This window comes from Cuculus canorus, chromosome 1, assembly GCF_017976375.1.
Source record: "Cuculus canorus isolate bCucCan1 chromosome 1, bCucCan1.pri, whole genome shotgun sequence".
NCBI lineage: Eukaryota > Metazoa > Chordata > Aves > Cuculiformes > Cuculidae > Cuculus > Cuculus canorus.
The window spans coordinates 132147892-132161251 of NC_071401.1; the positions used below are offsets into that span (position 1 = coordinate 132147892).

A 13360-nucleotide genomic window follows, 5' to 3' on the forward strand; every position below is an offset into this window, starting at 1 on the left:
TTCAAAGAGAACATTTAGAAACCACTTTTTCTATATAACATTTTTCCTAAGAGAAAGCATAAATCTGGATGAAAATATTGTGACATATTAGATTCATATGAAGAATTTCATCCTCAGGGGAGCAACAATCTTTCCAGAGATCCTTGGGATTTACAGTCTTGGAAGAAGAGCCAAGGATCATCTGGCTAAAGCTGGCCATCAAAGATTCCCAACTTCCTGTTTCACCATCTCCCCACCCTGCTTGCTGGGGCTCACTAAAGCTTTGATATCCTTGAATCCTGTACTGGAGAGTCTGGATGATGGGGAGATGGTCCTGCAACACCACATAGAGATTTCCCTCACATGTAGGAATGCAATGGCTTGCTGCCTACCAGCCACTGTGAAATTAGAGCACACAAGCACTAAAGTAAAAGCAAGGACATGAAGTATTTACTATATTCAGATGCTGACAACACATTGCTGTGTGCATAGCAGTAGCAACAGCCAAGGCTCTTGCCCCTGCTGCAGCATGGAAAGACCAGGATTGCTGCTGCTGTGCTTGAGGGCAGACTTGTGAGCTGCTTCCTGAAGGATTGTGCCAGTGGGATACCGATGCCACCCTGCTCAGGGAGGAGCAGGGTGAGGAAGCACAGCCTGTCAGGCTCTCTTCCCCACATTTCCATTCCAGCTCTCCCCTTTGCCTCCCCATTCCATTTCCCAAGTGAGGAACAGTCTGGGCCTTGCCCCTTATTCTGGGACAACCAAATTAGCTTTGTCCGCAGAGCTTAGAAGATTTTCATGGCTCTGTGTGTACAGAAATTGAAGAAATATGTTTGCTCAGTTTAAATATAAATGTAGATCAAAATCAGAAGGTTTTGCTATCCAGCCACTTATAGAACCTTAAGGCTAGGATTTACCGTTCTGTCAAAATCCTTGTCTCAGTTATTGCTTTCCCAACATTGTCAAGCTGTCCTCAGGCAGGTCCTATTCAAGTGCAAACATTGTAGCCCAGGCCCACAAGGGTTTCCTGTCATTCATACCTTAATCTGGTATTCACTTTTCACACTCCTCCAGAGGACTGCTGATGCCCAAAGTTAACTTCAGAAAGCACCTGGCAAAGTCAAGCCCCCTCCTCAGCAGGCACCTCCTGGTAACAGCCACAGGGCATTAAACAGTAGACAAGTCACTACTGGTGTGAAATACCTGTCTGGTTATTCCAGAGCATTGCTGCTTTATACACTGCAACTTACGTTTTATATAAGTACGATGCAAAGTAATAGTCATGCTTCATACAAAACAAGAACAGGAATCATGCAATTCATACTAGTTCTTCACAGTCTGTAACAGGAGCCATGTAACTCTATTAGTAATGGTGTGTCAGTGAACGCTTTCAGTTCTGGCTTAAAAAGATGCCATGACAAAGAATTTCCTTGCCATTCAATGAGCTTTTTGGTGGTCCTAGTTACAGGATTTTATTAGATTTCTCGGCTTTACAAGAATATCTGAGGGAGTTTATCAAACTTTGGAATTAGTTAGCTGTAGCCTAAGCAGGGAGCAGCACTGGATGACCTCCTTCCCATAGAAATTTTTCTGTGATTCTAAAATGGTAACGGTTGCCAAAAGGAGAGGAAAAGGAACAATAGTACATTTCAAGGACAAATTCAAACAAATTGGAACTCACCAAAGGGTCTTGTTGAAATGTCTTCAGAGAACACTTATCCCTCTAAGGTATCAGGCAGAAGCCATTAAATTAAGCTCAGTCTCACACAATGTGTGTGAGGGTGGTTTAATTTAAACCCTCCTAGGGCTGTGACACGAGAGATCTCTCACTCTCAGCAGGGACAGGCCCAGAACATAACATCCAGGAATCTTTGTGGTTGCCGGTGACTCAGCTAAGGATGCCATTTCCTCTAGGTGTTACATATATCTTGTGATTAAGAAGCTATCCGCTGAGAAAACTTTACAACTTATTTGAAAAGTTTTACCTCCTGAAAAGGTTTTACATTTCGAAGAACTTTGAATTAGGTTTTTGCTTGTCAGAAGCCATTTTCTGTGAAAAATGTCAACCTGCTTCCAATATGAACAGGACATTTTGCTGTTCATATGTAGAGTTCTTAAGTCTTTTAATGGCCCTAGATATACTATATATTATATATTATATATTATATATTATATATTATATATTATATATTATATATTATATATTATATATTATATATTATATATTATATTAGTAATAGCAATAGTGTTTATTTTCATTGCGGTTTATAGAATTATGGTATATGTCATAGCTGGAGCAGAAGGCAGCATGCAACTATAGGGTACCACAGGTGATAATCGAGGGGTATTCATGGAGAAGGAAAGGAGAAAAACAAACTAGTTTTGGGATGGAGCTTAATGCCTGTAGATTCCTAAAATGGTGATGATGCCTGCAAGATCATTATCCCAGGACTCCTTCCAGACTTACGCTCCCATGTTTCATCCCCCTCAGTCTGACAGATGATGTTCTTTAATGCCCAGGCGTGAAGCACTCAGCTGCTGCAGAGCAGCCTCCCAGCTAACACAGACCAGGATGCAGAGCATTTCATTCAGCTCACATAACACAGGACTACGCAGCATTCTGCTGCACAAGGTTTTGCTTTGTATTAAAGTGCACAGCCTGGGCTTTGACCACAACACTCGCTGAAAGTCGTGGGATGGGTTTTCTTTGCGATATTCAATTTGCTAATCCAAATGCTGACCAGACATTACTGTGGACAAATGGGCTCTGGGTTACTTCAGCTGGCTCTCTGCACGTCAGCTGGCTGTAGTCTTCGCTTCCTCTGTGAGCTCTTGTGCAGTTGTTGGGCTGTACTCACCAGTTACCGAGCCTTTGGTGATGGGGAGCTGACTTTCATCAGCTTCTTCATGATCCTATATATGCATAGGCATCATGCTTGCAAGACTTCTTTAGGGAATCTCATATGTGGGCCATAATCTCATAATCTCATTGTGAAAAGAGATATTTATTGTAAAGATATGATGGTATTTCCTGTGCATCCAAAGAACCCAAGGAGACAATGGCTCTCCTAGAAACCATGCCTTCAATCTACAGAGTATGACATCAGGTTAATGAAATCTCTGCAATGAAAGGCAAACTCACCTACTGTTTTCCAATTACAGGTTAAACCTTCTTTATCCCAGTCTTTTACTGCCATCTCCTGGCTGCAACTGGATAGACTAATTGTTGAACGTGAAATAAACCTCTTTCTGTTTTACTCTTTATTTAAGAGTTACAACTTTTGATAAAACCATTTTTTATGCTGGTCACCTCCTTGCATGTGATGACACTCCTTGCAGAATTCCTGTGTGAGTTCAGAAATTCCTGGGAAGAAATAAGGAAAAGAACTAGCTGGGCAGAGCAGGGGAATGAGATTTGCTCTAATAGAAACCGTCTGTCTCGCTTGTTACTACCTCAGGCAATGCTGAATACATCATATTTTAAGAACAAGTTAAATTCCACTACCACCTCGCATCTTCTTGCAGCAGTGGGGTGGAGTGATGGGAAATATCCTTTATTTTCATGAGAACGACTGGAATTCCGCCCCCCCCCCCCGAGGTTATTATCACGAATCATCAGGGGCTAGGGAAGGAGAGTTGAATTGCTTCTGTCAGCAGGGTCCCCCGTGCAATGCGCAGCACTTCGTATTGCATGGAACAGCAGCACACCAACAAGGGACCCACAGAGGGGGCTTTTGGAATGGATTAACTGAGAAACATAGCACTTGTGTAATGGCAAGCTTGGTCTGAATCTGGGGAGAAGTTATGGCTAAAGAAAGAAGACAATTCAGAGAAACCAAGTATTGCATTCCAGTGTTTTGAAAACAAAGAAATTTTATTTTTTATTCTGAAGCAAGGCTTTTGTGTGAAAACCCCTACAATATTCCTGATGTTTAATTTAAAACAGGGCTTATAAAGGAGGCCAAAATAAGTGTCAGTCTCCGAGAATTACAGCTTTTTGGCCTAACCTGCAGCCAGGACTAATAAAATGGCCGCAAGAAGCACCTTGAAGCTCTTTCAGGAGAAGGAAAGCAACTGTCTCCTTGGACAACAGCATCCTGCAGTATGCCTCTCTTTGTATATGCTGTCAAGGAACAACATCATTTGGGTATTGGCTAGTTTCATTGCTTCAGGAAATTGGCTGCAGGTAATATAACTTTTCAATTTGTGTCTTGTAAATAATCAGTTGTTAAGTCAGGCAGATATCACACAGAAAAGGACAATGATCTGATTTTTGCTTTTGAGAAAGGAAAGTAAGATTGGATGAATATTCGTTATGGTTGTCCCTTGATGGATTTCTTCTTCTCCCCTCTAATATCCCTCTTAAAACCATTAGGTAAGCCCACCTGAATGCACCAGTGCTCCTGGTGCCAGAACAGAACAAGAGACCAGGCTACACATCCAAGCTTTTCCATACTGCTGCAACACAACCTCTCAGAAAAGCAGCCTTGCTATCTTGGGCTCTCAGGCCACTGGGACCTGCTGCGAATCCAACAGCATTTAGCTCATATTGCAATTTAGACAGCAGGCATTCCTGGAGCATATGCATTTCACAGGTTCCTATAAATGCCTACAGAAAAGGCACTGTATTAGATAACACCTCAAACACTTTCCTTCTTGCTTGGCAGAGCAGGATTCCTCTCTATAATCTAGTTTTAGAGCTCTGGTTTGCTTTAATGCAACATAGCTTTAAATTAAATGGGATTTTTGTCACCCCCACAGAGTCTGACACTTGCTTTTATGAACAGAGTATTGAGCCATTTAACTATCACCATGTCTCCTTTTGCCACCTGCCTGCAAGATACCTGTCCCACAGGCCAGGATAATTTTTCTTTATTCCAGTGCTTTCCTTCCTAATTATAAACCTTTTGCACTGCCTCAGCCTTCTTCACTTGCCATTTTCAACCTTTAAAAATCTTTAATGACTTGCAGTAAAATCTTGAATTATCTATGCTCAATGTATCTCCCAACCCAATTTCCCTGTAGGCATGCTACATTACAATTATTTGGACCAGGCTCAGAGAAAAAGGAGAAAGCTTGTTTCGGAAGACAAGGCTCCAGATATAAGAACTGAATCCCAGTGTCCAAGTCTGCCTTGACACATACTTTCTCTGTGAAACTCCCTGGGGACAAGAAAGGAAAAAGCTGATAGCATACTCAAGAGCAGAGAAGGCATTTATTAACTCTGCGGTCTTTGGTCACCACGAGTTGACAAAAGGAGAATTCAGTGCCGTAGGTGAGTGTCACAGGATTCTTTATCTTACTATAGCACTAAAATATAATGCACTTTCTACAAAGTGCATGGGATACTCCTAGATAGAGAAGGGTGTTATTTACTTGATGTCAGAGTTCAGTTTACATTCCTGTTACACTTTTCAACTCATAACCCCTTGATCCTTCCTGCCATTGTATTTTCCACAGATAGATGAAGATTACTACTTCAGAAAAGATTATGGAGGCAGTTAATGCTCACGGCTTCATAAATAACCATGAAATGCCATGGAAATATCATTTCCAAGAGAGATGCTGGAGGACACAAGATTGTTCTCATGTCCTCTAGGTAATACAGCAGATTCCACAGCTCTCCATTTCCTCAACCTTTCTCACTGCCTTACTGAGCTGAGCTGCTTACACTGAACCTCTGCCTGGGGTTTGATCTGCAGCTCACCACCCTCATGCGATCAAGGATCTCTGGTGGCTAGTCGCAGTTCACTCTTCCTTGACCAAGCAGGGCGAGTGATGAGAGGTTCTGCCAATCTGAGTTTTTGTTCTGTAGTGCAGACAAATACACACTCGCCTATGACCTAAGAAAAGATGTGCTGGCACGGTTCTCTCTGTGTGTGGTCTCTGTGTTACATGTGCAGTCAAATTTGTGGATGTGTGGTTTGTGGTGTGTGTATGTGGCTGAGGAATAATTTTCTGAGTTGAAATTCAAGTACTGTGTTCTCTACTTGTTTGTCACTATAGCTCAAATTACAACTTGCAAAATCCTTTGCCAATGTAGACATCTTGTTCCTTTGCCTTCTCACAGAGCCAACAGCTGGCTGTCATCCAGTCTTTTTTAAATGGTAAATAAACAAACACCCGGAAGCAAGTTTGAGTGACTCTCACTACACAATTCAGTGCTCTAGTGATCTAATTCCTTATCTTGGTAAGGTCCTTCCATATGTGCTTCATACTGCAGCAGAATAACACTGCCTATTGTGCATTGGCCTTATGTCACCTTAAATCCATAAGGCACCGCAAGAAGCCTTAACTGGATCAGCAGAACAAGGGAGCATCCAGAAAATACGAATGGAGGGGGCTGACCCCGCTTTTGCAAGGATAACATGCAGCAGCACATTGAGCCAGGGCAGTAAGTCAGCAGAGGCTCTGCACCCACATCGAGCAAGACCAAGAATGGCTCTAGCAAGCACATGCTAAACCTTGCTCTCATTTTCTTCATTAAAAGTCATATTTTCATGCTAGTACAGTAATATAGTTAAGCATAGTCAGCTACACAGTTTTTGACACACTCAGAATATGATCAAAACTTTGTAGAAGTCAATACCTCAACAGAAATTTTTTCTCCACTGACTGCTGGTCAGGTCCTTCATCTCTTAGCAAAGAGATTCTAGTTCTTCAGCAGCCGTAGCTTTTTCTCAGGTTTCTGTCTTTCATCTCTGGCCTGGAATCAGGTTCTTCGTATCTCACAGATAGCTGGTGAGATATGTTTTTCTGTATTCCTCTGAAGTTTTTTAGTATTTTGCAACACACAAATCCCAATGCACTTTTAAGTCCTTCCATCTGGAAGCATCCAAAATTGCTTATAAACTATAATTCTTGGATAATTCAACCAAATTATAAACACATCCTCTTTGTAGAAGAACAGCAAGAGTGAATGTAACCCAGCACTTCCCAAGATAATGCCAAGCTATGGATTGTTTGTTCTTCATCTGCCGTGCCGAAGCAGGTTTCATGTACTGAAAGAGATGGACTGGCTATCTACATACTCATTTAACATATTCAAATGGATTCTTTGACAATTTTGAACTATTTTGTTCATTTTATTTTGTCTAAAATTATTAATCAATGTGATCGCAATTCACAGAATAATTGGCCACCAGAAACGTTTTTTTTCCCAGGTTCAACATAACATTTCTCAGAGTGGGCCACGAGGTGCTTGCAGGGTACCATTAAGATCAAGGGTCAATGACTTCTGGAGCCTTTGTTACTTTCCTACCACAGCAACTTTTTCATATTTTCCAAGATAATTTTCCACAGCTTTAATGAGAAAGATATTCTTTACTTCTCTCTTATATCATTACTTCAAAGTTTCTGGACACAGGTTGGTGGAGCAGAGTTTTGAATTTGACTATTCTACATTGCAAATATTTAATCTATAAACTGTTTTGATTCCTTCTAGATTAAAGGATTTACAAGGCTATCAATACTTTCCATGAAAGTCAGTCTGAATTTTTTTTTCTTAATAGAAGCCTTCCAAAAAAAAAAACCCCAAACAACTCGCTGGATTTTGTAAAACTGCCTTCAATTCAATATTAAAGATGTTACTTGAGAAGTAGCTGTTGACAATATAAGATGCAATGTAAAAGTAATTAAGATCAATCAATCCTCTACATTCTAGATCCAGCCATACACTTAGGACCTAATTCCAAGCCCATTTTTCCAGCAAATCAGTGCATCAAGTGCTATATTTTTTAGTTTATTGTTTTCTGACTTTTTAAAATTGCTTTGGTAAATAAATGTTATAACTTTAATTTTTTTCAATAAGAAAGGTAAGTAGAGAGTTCAAATGACCTGCCTGTGGTAGGTAGGTCATTGTATTATCAATTTTTTGACAATGTTGACCCAGGTACAAGCTGCAGTCAAGATAAGGTCCCAGTTATGCTAGGGTGTGCATAAAAGCACAATGAGCACACTGAAGAACGATTTATAATTAAAATAATTTATGGTTTATATTCAATCTTAAGACCTAGTAAGGCTCTTACTTGTGCAGCAAGACCTCGGAACACCAGAGTTTTCCATTTTAATGGAAATTCTTTAGCTTTAAATGTCTTTCTAAAACTGGAAGGAAAAGGAGTATTTCTTGATATCTGTATTGTATAAAATATAGTCCCAGAAAAATACTGTTTGCTGTAAAAAAACCCCCATATTTCAATATTATTTTTGTATTACATAAAAGAATTACAGTACACAAAACCATTTGGAAATGTTACATTGAAATGTCAGCTTCCGCAATTGTTGAAACAGAACTTTTCCACTTTATTGGAAGAGGTTACCTCAGTTTTTTTCCAAGAAATAAGTTTACTGTAATTGATTTGTGTCTGTAAAATGTTTCGTCTCCAGTGAATATATTTTCTTATTACAAAACCTGTTAAGTCTAGCTGCTTTTTGAAGTAGCCTACTGGATCCCTGTGTCCTGTAACAGACAGGTGAATGCAGCCACCTTGTACATCATTCACCCTGTAAAATCTTTAGAACCTCTGTTCCCCCCTCAGCTTTCTCAGTAAAGCCTGAAGCTCCTAAAGAGCTATTTTATAAGTAGGAAATGTTATTCATATCCATAAATCACCAAATACACTCTTCTTACCTAATCTGGCGCTCTTGTGGCATACTCTTGGCAGCTCACAGCAGTCCAAATTCACTGGGGTTGGTTTAAAATCATGAAATTTTAGAACACGATGATTTTTAGGTCTTCTGATCTGTCTTATGGTATCTAAGCCTTAAACAGTACATTTTGAGATCTTTTCCACAGCCAGCATGGAGCAAGCAGGTGCTGCACAAAGAAATGAAAGCACAGATTTTCAGGCTATCACAGGACTCAATAGCCTAGGATAGCAAAAGTGATCCCACTAAAAACTATGATATTTGTTATAAAAATCATGAAGTATTTCATCTTTAGGAGCTGTGCAACCTCATGCAGATCCCTGGTGGATTCAGAAGACGAAGCTGGGTGCCTGGGATGTCCACACCGAGCATGGGAGGGATTAGTCACTGAGGGAGAGAAATTCACAGGACATCATCAACAACAACCTACGCTCGCAGGTGGGAAACAGTGAGATACGAGGTGGGGGTTCAAACCCAATCTCTCCAAGGTCTGCCTGCTGATCTGACACCACAATCAGAAACCTCCTCTCACTCGGGATCTGCAGGAACAACCTTCCCTGAAGCCAGGGGTATAAAACAGTCCCACAATATAGCTCCCCTGCTCTCACACTGCCAGCTGCAGCTTCATGCAAGGACTTCATGTCCCACCCAACTTGTAAAAACAGGAAGTTCCCTAGGAAAGAAATACATGTATGTTCAAGGCAGCCACCCAGAATCAGCAGATAATTGAAAAGATCAGTATTTTTTCTTGCCTCTGCTCTCCATTCCCAGAATGGACATGATAATCGCAGCTGTTTGCACATGAGGCTGGATATAATACATTCTTCGATGCTTGTGATCCACAGGTACATAACAGTAGAAACCCCACAGGCTCCCAAAGAAGGAAGAGATTGAATAATTATGCATCTAGTCTCAGCGTTATATAACATGCATTAAGTAATAGCTTGAGCTGCACATCAAGCAAGGAGGATGAAAGGGACTACTGAAAAACAGCTCATTTGCTGAAAAAAGGCAGGATCCTGTGGGAAGGGGAATATGTGATCATCTAATCAAGAAATATATAATTATCCCTACAGCAAAGGGGGCTGAACTGTAAGCTTACAAGTAACCTAGTATTAATTATTTCTTAACTTTTCGTTTCTTAACTTTTCAGCTTTACTGTCCTTTGTCAAATAAGTTTTGATTCCCTTCCAAAAGTAAAACAGCAATAAACGTCAGGCTGGGGAATAGCCCTTTTGTCCCACACAGCTGCTCTGACACTTTAAAAAACACACATCTTCTGCAATGCAAATGGTGCCCCTTCTGGGGGAAACGTTCAGGGCCTGGGGGCCCAGGTGGCGTTCTCCTCAAAGCAGCTGGTGAGGAGAAAGGATGTAAAGAGGAAAAGGAGACAACCGTGTGTCACCTAGTTGAGGAGCTGGTGTCAAAGACAGGGTTTTGCCTTTCAGTCACCATTGGACCTTGTTTGAGGATCAACATCTGCTTAGGAGAGATGGGATCTTTGCCAGCAGAGTGGCTGATGGATAAGTAGAGCTTTAAACTAAGAATGATGAGGTCACCAGCAGCCCTATGTGGCAGTGATGTACAGGGCTGATAAGCAAAGGAGTTGGGATTATGTGAACCAGAAGGAACACAAAATCAACAAATCAAGTCTCAAGCCAAACTCAAACATTTGCATGTAAGCAAGGAAGGGCTGACCATGCACCATTATGGAATAAAAACCCAAGCCCTTTTCAGGGAAATGAGCATGCTGGGGTGCCTCTCTGAAGTGCCTGTGCACCAATGCACACAGCATGGGGAATAAACATGAAGAGTTAGAGACAAGTGTGCATTTGCAGGGCTACAGTCTCACAGGGATCATGGAGGTGTGGTGGGATGGCTCCTGTGACTGAAGCGTTGCAATGGAGGGATACAGGCTCTTTAGAAAGGACAGTCTGGAGAGACCAGGAATTGTCCTTTACCTGAGAAAACAGTTGGAGTGCTTAGAACTCCACCTGGGGATGCATGATGAGCCAACACCAGAACGCAAGCAACACAAGGATTAAAGAGTGGGACAGTATGGGTAATGGGATATTGTAATGGGTGGCTGCTATAGGCTACCTGACCAGGGAGTACAAGTAGATGAGACCTCATACAGCCAGATAGGAGCAGCCTCACATTCCCAGGCTCTGTCCTCATGGAGAATTTTAGTCCTGAAAAGCACCAATGACAACTTCATGTCCCAAGTGATAGAAGAGCCAATAAGGATAGATGCTCTGCTGGACCACGTACTCACAGACAAGAAAGGGCTCACTGGGGGGTTGAAGGCTGAAGACAGCCTTAGTTGCAGTGACTATGAGATTGTGGAGATTCTGAGAGGAGGGAGCAGGGCAAAAAGCAAGCTCGCAATCCAGGAGAGAGACCAGACTTTGGACTCTTCAAAGATTTGCTCAGAAAACTTCCATGGGATAACAGTCCGGAGGCAAGATGGACCCAAGAAAGCTAGTTGATATTCAGCAGTAACCTCTGCAAACTCAAAGACTTGTCTACCCTGACTAGCAGGAAGTCAGGTAAAAACATGAGGAGGTTTATGTGGATGAACTAGGGGCACCTGACCCACAAAAAGAAAAGCCCACTCAACCTTTAAAGGAAGCATGCAGAGGGTAGAAGCAAGGATGGGTTGTTTGGAAGGAATACAAAAACACTGCCCAAGCACGCAGTGATGATGTTAGGGAAAGCCAAAGCCCAAAAGGAATTGAATCTGGTGACAGGTGTCAAAGGTAACAAGGAAGGCTTCTATAAGTACATGAGTGACAAAAAAAAAGGCTAGGGAATATGTGCCCCACTACTGAAGGAGACCACAGACCTGGTGGCACATGACCTGGAAAAGGCTGAGGTACTGAATGCCTTTGTCTCACTCTATACTAGCAAGACTGGCCTTCAGGAATCTCAGGTCCCAGAGACCAGAGGGGAGGGCTGGAGCAAGGAAGATGTACCCTGTTGAAAAAGGATCAGGTCAGGGAATACTTTAGCAAACTGGACGTGTGTAAGCCCATGGGCCCTGATGGAATGCACCCACTAGTGCTGAGGGAGCTGGCGAATATTATTGTGAGGCAGGTCTCAGTGCTCTTTGATTGATCACAGTGATTGGGAGAAGTGCCTGAGGACTGCAGGAAAGTAAATGTCACTCCTGTCTTCAATAAGGGCAGGAAGGAAAACCCAGAGAACTACAGGCCAATCAGCCTGATCTTGATCTCTGGGAAAGTGATGAAGCAACTAGTTCTGGAAACCATTTCTAGGCACATGAAGGACAAGAAGATGATTGGGAGTAGCCAGCATGGATTCACCAAGGGGAAATAATGCTTGACCAAGCCAACAAACTTCTATGATGAAATTACTGGCTTGGTAGAAAAGGGGAAAATGGTTGGTATTTTCTGCCAGGCCTTCAGGAAGTCTTTCAACATTATCTCCCATAAGACCCTCACAAAGAACCTGTTGAAGTATGGGCTGGGTGAGCAGACAGTGAGGTGTATTGAAAATTGACTGAACAGCTGGACCCAGAGAGCGATGAAAACTGACGCAAAGTCTAATTGGAGGCCAGTAACTAGTGCTGTACTTCGAGTCAGTGCTGGGTCCAACCCTGTTCAACATCTTCATTAATGATCTGAATGATAGGGCAAAGTGCATCCTCAGCAAGTTTGCCAATGACACAAAACTGGGAGGAGTGGCTGACAAGCCAGAGAGGTGTGCTACCATCCAGAAGGATCTTGACAGACTGGAGAAATAGGACTGACTAGAACCTTGTGAAGTTCAATATGGAGAAGTGCAACTGGAGAGGAACAGTCTCAGGCACTAGAACATGTCCGGGGCCACCCAGCTGGAAACAAGCTTTGCAGCAAAAGACTTAAGGGTGCTGATGGACACCAAGTTGAACATGATCTAACATTGTGGCCTTGTGCAAAAGCTACTTATGGCATCCTCAGCTGCATTAGGAGGAGTGCTGCCAGCATGTAACTGCTCCACTTGGGTGAGGCCATACCTGGAATGCTGGGTCCAATGCTGTGTTCTCCAATACAAGAGAGACATGGACATTCTGCAGAGGGTTCAAGAAAAAGTCACGAAGATAAAGAAGGGAGTGGAGCACCTTTCCTATAGGGAAAGGCTGTGAGAGCCGTGACTTCAGAGAAGGCTCAGGTGGATCTTGTAAAATACCTGTATAAATACCTGAAGGAAGGATGCAAAGAGGATGGAGTCACACTTTTTTTCAATGGTGCCCAGTGACAGGACCAAAGGCAATGGGCACAAAATAAAACACCAGAGGTTCCCTCTGAACATCAGGAAACACTTTTTAACAGCAAAACTGACTCACAGTAAAGAGAGGTTGCGGAGTCTCCATCCTTGGAGGTACTCTGAAGCCATCTGGACACGGTTCCATTCTCTGGGCCGTGCTGCTTGAGCAGTGGGGTTGGACCAGATAAGCTCCAGAAGTCCCTGCTGATCTCAACTGATCTGCGATTTTCTACTGTCCAAAATTTTATAAAACAGTTATTTGCAACTAGTTGATACGAAGTATTCAGAAAATGTAGGGCTGTAGAAATTAATCTCTACGTGCAAGTCACATTTTATTATTGCCCATGTTGGTGGATTAATTTCTTCCAACATCATTTTTGAAAAGAGGCTGAATACTTGAACAGAGGAAATGTATTACCAATTGTCAGCAAGAAAAGGAAAAGTGACAGAACTCTATAATTCTTAC

The 13360-nt window shown here is 42.1% G+C and overlaps 1 protein-coding gene across 3 annotated transcripts in view; it reads right to left on the reverse strand.

The window, feature by feature from the left end:
• Positions 1 to 1798, reverse strand: part of LOC128854132 (C-type lectin domain family 2 member B-like) — a 64592-nt gene extending 62794 nt beyond the window's left edge. For 2 of the 3 annotated variants that reach the window (XM_054084627.1, XM_054084624.1), the window contains exon 1: positions 1661 to 1798. The gene's annotated coding sequence lies outside the window, so the exon portion shown is untranslated. The remainder of the gene's footprint in view (positions 1 to 1660) is intronic. The other variant, XM_054084637.1, reaches the window with a different exon arrangement.
• Positions 1799 to 13360: the final 11562 nt, after the last annotated feature.